Raw genomic sequence first — 8,352 nt, 5'->3', positions numbered from 1 at the left:
TTATTCTCCGGAGAATGACAGCGGTGCGCGCGCAAGAGGCCAGTCCGGGGATGAGGCAGCATCCTCGGGCAGCAGGCGGGAGGAGGCAGCCTCCCCTTAGTATAACTTAGTCTCCGGAGAATGACAGCGGGCGCGCGCAAGAGGCCAGTCCGGGGATGAGGCAGCATCCTCGGGCAGCAGGCGGGAGGAGGCAGCCTCCCCTTAGTATAACTTAGTCTCCGGAGAATGACAGCGGGCGCGCGCAAGAGGCCAGTCCGGGGATGAGGCAGCATCCTCGGGCAGCAGGCGGGAGGAGGCAGCCTCCCCTTAGTATAACTTAGTCTCCGGAGAATGACAGCGGGCGCGCGCAAGAGGCCAGTCCGGGGATGAGGCAGCATCCTCGGGCAGCAGGCGGGAGGAGGCAGCCTCCCCTTAGTATAACTTAGTCTCCGGAGAATGACAGCGGGCGCGCGCAAGAGGCCAGTCCGGGGATGAGGCAGCATCCTCGGGCAGCAGGCGGGAGGAGGCAGCCTCCCCTTAGTATAACTTAGTCTCCGGAGAATGACAGCGGGCGCGCGCAAGAGGCCAGTCCGGGGATGAGGCAGCATCCTCGGGCAGCAGGCGGGAGGAGGCAGCCTCCCCTTAGTATAACTTAGTCTCCGGAGAATGACAGCGGGCGCGCGCAAGAGGCCAGTCCGGGGATGAGGCAGCATCCTCGGGCAGCAGGCGGGAGGAGGCAGCCTCCCCTTAGTATAACTTAGTCTCCGGAGAATGACAGCGGGCGCGCGCAAGAGGCCAGTCCGGGGATGAGGCAGCATCCTCGGGCAGCAGGCGGGAGGAGGCAGCCTCCCCTTAGTATAACTTAGTCTCCGGAGAATGACAGCGGGCGCGCGCAAGAGGCCAGTCCGGGGATGAGGCAGCATCCTCGGGCAGCAGGCGGGAGGAGGCAGCCTCCCCTTAGTATAACTTAATCTCCGGAGAATGACAGCGGGCGCGCCTAAGAGGCTGGTCCGGGGACCAGGCACTCTCCCCGGACAACAAAGCACGTCCCCCTCCTGAGTGGACAAAAAAAATCCACTCCTGGTACCTAAGATTTTCTCCAGCGGCGGGCTGGGAGTCTAATCTTTCTCCTGGCCGAGAAAAGAGCACTTTCCCCCGGACAACAAAGCACGTCCCCCTCCTGAGTGGACAAAAAAAATCCACTCCTGGTACCTAGAATTTTCTCCAGCGGCGGGCTGGGAGTCTAATCTTTCTCCTGGCCGAGAAAAGAGCACTTTCCCCCGGACACCAAACCAGCCAACGTCCCCCTCCTGAGTGGACAAAAAAAATCCACTCCTGGTACCTAAAATTTTCTCCAGCGGCGGGCTTGGGACGAAAATCAATCTTCCTCCCGAAATTAAACCACTATTGGCGGACGCCAGCCCCAAGCGCCAGCCCCGACCGCCACCCCCCGACCGCCACAAGGCGACCGCCACAAGGCGACCGCCACAAGGCGACCGCCACAAGGCGACCGCCACAAGGCGACCGCCACTGGCCCCAAGCGCCAGCCCCGACCGCCACCCCCCGACCGCCACAAGGCGACCGCCACAAGGCGACCGCCACAAGGCGACCGCCACAAGGCGACCGCCACAAGGCGACCGCCACAAGGCGACCGCCACTGGCCCCAAGCGCCAGCCCCGACCGCCACCCCCCGACCGCCACAAGGCGACCGCCACAAGGCGACCGCCACCGGCCCCAAGCGCCAGCCCCGACCGCCACCCCCCGACCGCCACAAGGCGACCGCCACAAGGCGACCGCCACAAGGCGACCGCCACAAGGCGACCGCCACAAGGCGACCGCCACCGGCCCCAAGCGCCAGCCCCGACCGCCACCCCCCGACCGCCACAAGGCGACCGCCACAAGGCGACCGCCACAAGGCGACCGCCACAAGGCGACCGCCACAAGGCGACCGCCACTGGCCCCAAGCGCCAGCCCCGACCGCCACCCCCCGACCGCCACAAGGCGACCGCCACAAGGCGACCGCCACAAGGCGACCGCCACAAGGCGACCGCCACAAGGCGACCGCCACAAGGCGACCGCCACTGGCCCCAAGCGCCAGCCCCGACCGCCACCCCCCGACCGCCACAAGGCGACCGCCACAAGGCGACCGCCACCGGCCCCAAGCGCCAGCCCCGACCGCCACCCCCCGACCGCCACAAGGCGACCGCCACAAGGCGTTAGTGGCCGCGCCCGGTACTTTACTGGACCCTATTTGGCCCGCGGACCGGCCGGCGTCGCTTCCTTGAATGCTTAGCCGCCTTTCGAGCTGCCATGCCGGGCTTGAGTTAGTGGTTTGCGCCCGGTACTCTACGTTAAAAGTCAGGCGGAACGGCTCTGAAGCTCCAGACGGTGCTTCCTTGAATGCTTAGCCGCCTTTCGAGCTGCCATGCCGGGCTTGAGTTAGTGGTTTGCGCCCGGTACTCTACGTTAAAAGTCAGGCGGAACGGCTCTGAAGCTCCAGACGGTGCTTCCTTGAATGCTTAGCCGCCTTTCGAGCTGCCATGCCGGGCTTGAGTTAGTGGTTTGCGCCCGGTACTCTACGTTAAAAGTCAGGCGGAACGGCTCTGAAGCTCCAGACGGTGCTTCCTTGAATGCTTAGCCGCCTTTCGAGCTGCCATGCCGGGCTTGAGTTAGTGGTTTGCGCCCGGTACTCTACGTTAAAAGTCAGGCGGAACGGCTCTGAAGCTCCAGACGGTGCTTCCTTGAATGCTTAGCCGCCTTTCGAGCTGCCATGCCGGGCTTGAGTTAGTGGTTTGCGCCCGGTACTCTACGTTAAAAGTCAGGCGGAACGGCTCTGAAGCTCCAGACGGTGCTTCCTTGAATGCTTAGCCGCCTTTCGAGCTGCCATGCCGGGCTTGAGTTAGTGGTTTGCGCCCGGTACTCTACGTTAAAAGTCAGGCGGAACGGCTCTGAAGCTCCAGACGGTGCTTCCTTGAATGCTTAGCCGCCTTTCGAGCTGCCATGCCGGGCTTGAGTTAGTGGTTTGCGCCCGGTACTCTACGTTAAAAGTCAGGCGGAACGGCTCTGAAGCTCCAGACGGTGCTTCCTTGAATGCTTAGCCGCCTTTCGAGCTGCCATGCCGGGCTTGAGTTAGTGGTTTGCGCCCGGTACTCTACGTTAAAAGTCAGGCGGAACGGCTCTGAAGCTCCAGACGGTGCTTCCTTGAATGCTTAGCCGCCTTTCGAGCTGCCATGCCGGGCTTGAGTTAGTGGTTTGCGCCCGGTACTCTACGTTAAAAGTCAGGCGGAACGGCTCTGAAGCTCCAGACGGTGCTTCCTTGAATGCTTAGCCGCCTTTCGAGCTGCCATGCCGGGCTTGAGTTAGTGGTTTGCGCCCGGTACTCTACGTTAAAAGTCAGGCGGAACGGCTCTGAAGCTCCAGACGGTGCTTCCTTGAATGCTTAGCCGCCTTTCGAGCTGCCATGCCGGGCTTGAGTTAGTGGTTTGCGCCCGGTACTCTACGTTAAAAGTCAGGCGGAACGGCTCTGAAGCTCCAGACGGTGCTTCCTTGAATGCTTAGCCGCCTTTCGAGCTGCCATGCCGGGCTTGAGTTAGTGGTTTGCGCCCGGTACTCTACGTTAAAAGTCAGGCGGAACGGCTCTGAAGCTCCAGACGGTGCTTCCTTGAATGCTTAGCCGCCTTTCGAGCTGCCATGCCGGGCTTGAGTTAGTGGTTTGCGCCCGGTACTCTACGTTAAAAGTCAGGCGGAACGGCTCTGAAGCTCCAGACGGTGCTTCCTTGAATGCTTAGCCGCCTTTCGAGCTGCCATGCCGGGCTTGAGTTAGTGGTTTGCGCCCGGTACTCTACGTTAAAAGTCAGGCGGAACGGCTCTGAAGCTCCAGACGGTGCTTCCTTGAATGCTTAGCCGCCTTTCGAGCTGCCATGCCGGGCTTGAGTTAGTGGTTTGCGCCCGGTACTCTACGTTAAAAGTCAGGCGGAACGGCTCTGAAGCTCCAGACGGTGCTTCCTTGAATGCTTAGCCGCCTTTCGAGCTGCCATGCCGGGCTTGAGTTAGTGGTTTGCGCCCGGTACTCTACGTTAAAAGTCAGGCGGAACGGCTCTGAAGCTCCAGACGGTGCTTCCTTGAATGCTTAGCCGCCTTTCGAGCTGCCATGCCGGGCTTGAGTTAGTGGTTTGCGCCCGGTACTCTACGTTAAAAGTCAGGCGGAACGGCTCTGAAGCTCCAGACGGTGCTTCCTTGAATGCTTAGCCGCCTTTCGAGCTGCCATGCCGGGCTTGAGTTAGTGGTTTGCGCCCGGTACTCTACGTTAAAAGTCAGGCGGAACGGCTCTGAAGCTCCAGACGGTGCTTCCTTGAATGCTTAGCCGCCTTTCGAGCTGCCATGCCGGGCTTGAGTTAGTGGTTTGCGCCCGGTACTCTACGTTAAAAGTCAGGCGGAACGGCTCTGAAGCTCCAGACGGTGCTTCCTTGAATGCTTAGCCGCCTTTCGAGCTGCCATGCCGGGCTTGAGTTAGTGGTTTGCGCCCGGTACTCTACGTTAAAAGTCAGGCGGAACGGCTCTGAAGCTCCAGACGGTGCTTCCTTGAATGCTTAGCCGCCTTTCGAGCTGCCATGCCGGGCTTGAGTTAGTGGTTTGCGCCCGGTACTCTACGTTAAAAGTCAGGCGGAACGGCTCTGAAGCTCCAGACGGTGCTTCCTTGAATGCTTAGCCGCCTTTCGAGCTCTCCTGCCCGGCGTGGGTTTCGCGTCCGCGCCCGGTACATTATGGAAGCCAAAAAAAAAAAAAATTCTAAGTGCGAGTGGGACCGGCCTGGGGGGCTTCCTTGAAAGCCCATCCGCCCTCCGAGCTCTCCCACCGGTCGTGGGTTGGCGTCCGCCACTGCTCAAAGCGAACTTCAAATTATCTGCTTAATAATGTGGAACACCATTCTTAAGTAGTTTTTCCTTAATTTGGGCTCAACTGGCCGGTAATGATCCCCGGTGTCTGAGATTGATCTCAGTGATCCAAAGAGCCCTGACACGTAATACCATCCATGAGTTTAATTGAAAAACAAAAAATGTAATCTTTATGACACATAAATACAATTTGCATAATAATTTGGAACACAGTGTAGACTTCCAGCGGACCGCGCGCGGCTCGGCTGACGGCGCAGCGCGATCTGGTACCGCTGCGCGGGACGAAACACGCCCCGTGCAGAGTTCCAGGCGGCCGGGAAGACATTTAAGCGCTGCCGCTGCAGCTGCGGCGGGGATTTGCCGTCCTCCGGTGGACACGACGAGTAAATACACCAGCAATCGCACTTACACCGTGTTCCAAATTATTATGCAAGTGACATTTATCTCAGATTTTCCTAAATAGTCGATGCAAAATGAGTCAGCATAATTTTCAAGTCATCAACCATTATTTTGATGAATTCTAATTTTATTGAACAAACCTCCGAATGATCACAGAATTTTTAAAAAATAAAAAACTTAAAATGCACTGTTCCACATTATTACGCACAACAGAGTTTTATAACATTTTATAGGTTTTTATGAACTGAAATGCCCATCTTAAGAATTTACAGCATTAGGAGGTCATATTTACTGAAATCAAAAGCTATTTCAAAGAAAAGACAAACAAGTTACATTTTAACATAGGACCCTTTATTTCAATAAAAAACAAAGTTACATTTTAACATAGGACCCTTTGTTCAACAGCAGCTTCACGATTCTTCCATCCACTGAACTTGTGAGTTTTTGTACAGTTTCTGGTTGAATTTCTTGGCAGGATCTAAGAATAGCCTGCCAGAGCTGCTCTTTGGAATTGAACTGCCTCCCACCTTCGTAGATTTTCTGCTTGACGATGCTCCACAAGTTTTCAATAGGATTGAGGTCAGGGGAGCATGGGGGCCACACCATCAGTTTCTCTCCCTTTATTCCCATAGATGCCAAAGACGTTGACGTATTTCTTGCAGCATGAGACGGTGCATTGTCATGCATGAAGATGATCTTTTGACGGAAAGCACGGTTCTTCCTGTTGTACCATGGACAGAAGTGTTGAGTCAGAAATTCCACGTAGTTAACAGACGTAATTTTGACGCCTTCAGGGACCCTAAAGGGGCCAAGCAGCTCTCTCCCCATGATTCCGGCCCAAAACATCACTCCGCCACCTCCCTGCTGACGCCGCAGCCTTGTTGGGCTATCGTGGCCGTCCACCAACCATCCACGACTCCATCCATCTGTAAAGTCAAGTCAAATCAAGTTTATTTGTATAGCCCTAAATCACAAGCAGTCTCAAAGGGCTTCACATTGACAGAAATTGACAATTATTCTCAAAGCATCCCCTGAGCTCTCAAAAGTGCAAGGAAAAACTTAAAAAACCCTACCTGGCCCATCCAAGGTGGCACGGCACTCGTCGGTGAACAGGACTGTCTGAAAATTTGTCTTCATGTAAGTCTGGGCCCACTGCAGCCGTTTCTGCTTGTTCGCGTTGTTCAGGGGTGGCCGAATGGAGGGTTTCCGCACAACTGCAAGCCTCTGGAGGATCCTGCACCTCGTCGTTCGTGGGACTTCACTGGCACCAGCAGCGTCGAATATTTGTTTGCTCGTCTTTAGTGGCATGCTTGCAGCCGCCCTCTTGATTCGATTTGTTTGTCTTGCAGAAACCTTCCTTGTCGTGCCTTTGTCTGCACGAACGCGCGTTTGCTCCGAATCAGCGACGAATTTCTTCAAAGTTCGATGGTCGCGCTTAAGCTTTCGTGCAATATCGAATGTCTGCATACCTTGTCCAAGGCATCGAACGATTTCACGCTTCTCGACAGCAGAGAGATCCTTTTTCCTCCCCATGGTTGAACGAAATGGCCGAACGCTTAAAAACGCGGAACTTAAATAGACTTGTTAATTACTACAATTGCGCTCACCTGGCAGACTACCATGGACTGTACCATGACTGAGGGTGATTTCAGTACTTGAAAAACAAAAAATGTAATCTTTATGACACTTAAATACATTTTGCATAATAATTTGGAACACGGGACCGTGTTCCAAATTATTATGCAAAGGATATTTATCTCAGATTTTCCTAAATAGCTTCCTTGAAATGTTACCCGGCTTTTGAGCTCTCCTGCCGGGCGTGGGTTTGCGTCAGCGCCCGGTAACATTATGGAAGCTAAAAGAAAGAAAAAAGAAACAAATCTAAGTGCGATTGCTGGTGTCTAAATACATTTTGCATAATAATTTGGAACACGGGACCGTGTTCCAAATTATTATGCAAGTGATATTTATCTCAGATTTTCCTAAATAGCTTTACTCGTCGTGCCGACCGGAGGGAGGCCACTCCCCGCCGCAGCTGAACAGTCATCCCGGCCTAGTGGAGGTCTGCGCAGGGGGGGTCTTCCTTGAAATGTTACCCGGCTTTTGAGCTCTCCTGTCCGGCGTGGGTTTGCGTCAGCGGCCGGTGTCATTTACTCGTCGTGCCGACCGGAGGGAGGCCACTCCCCGCCACAGCTGAACAGTCATCCCGGCCTAGTGGAGGTCTGCGCAGGGGGGGTCTTCCTTGAAATGTTACCCGGCTTTTGAGCTCTCCTGTCCGGCGTGGGTTTGCGTCAGCGGCCGGTGTCATTTACTCGTCGTGCCGACCGGAGGGAGGCCACTCCCCGCCACAGCTGAACAGTCATCCCGGCCTAGTGGAGGTCTGCGCAGGGGGGGTCTTCCTTGAAATGTTACCCGGCTTTTGAGCTCTCCTGTCCGGCGTGGGTTTGCGTCAGCGGCCGGTGTCATTTACTCGTCGTGCCGACCGGAGGGAGGCCACTCCCCGCCACAGCTGAACAGTCATCCCGGCCTAGTGGAGGTCTGCGCAGGGGGGGTCTTCCTTGAAATGTTACCCGGCTTTTGAGCTCTCCTGTCCGGCGTGGGTTTGCGTCAGCGGCCGGTGTCATTTACTCGTCGTGCCGACCGGAGGGAGGCCACTCCCCGCCACAGCTGAACAGTCATCCCGGCCTAGTGGAGGTCTGCGCAGGGGGGGTCTTCCTTGAAATGTTACCCGGCTTTTGAGCTCTCCTGTCCGGCGTGGGTTTGCGTCAGCGGCCGGTGTCATTTACTCGTCGTGCCGACCGGAGGGAGGCCACTCCCCGCCACAGCTGAACAGTCATCCCGGCCTAGTGGAGGTCTGCGCAGGGGGGGTCTTCCTTGAAATGTTACCCGGCTTTTGAGCTCTCCTGTCCGGCGTGGGTTTGCGTCAGCGGCCGGTGTCATTTACTCGTCGTGCCGACCGGAGGGAGGCCACTCCCCGCCACAGCTGAACAGTCATCCCGGCCTAGTGGAGGTCTGCGCAGGGGGGGTCTTCCTTGAAATGTTACCCGGCTTTTGAGCTCTCCTGTCCGGCGTGGGTTTG

This window comes from Syngnathus typhle, unplaced genomic scaffold, assembly GCF_033458585.1.
Source record: "Syngnathus typhle isolate RoL2023-S1 ecotype Sweden unplaced genomic scaffold, RoL_Styp_1.0 HiC_scaffold_395, whole genome shotgun sequence".
In the NCBI taxonomy this organism is placed as follows: domain Eukaryota; kingdom Metazoa; phylum Chordata; class Actinopteri; order Syngnathiformes; family Syngnathidae; genus Syngnathus; species Syngnathus typhle.
Note: the sequence above shows the minus strand (reverse complement) of the source record.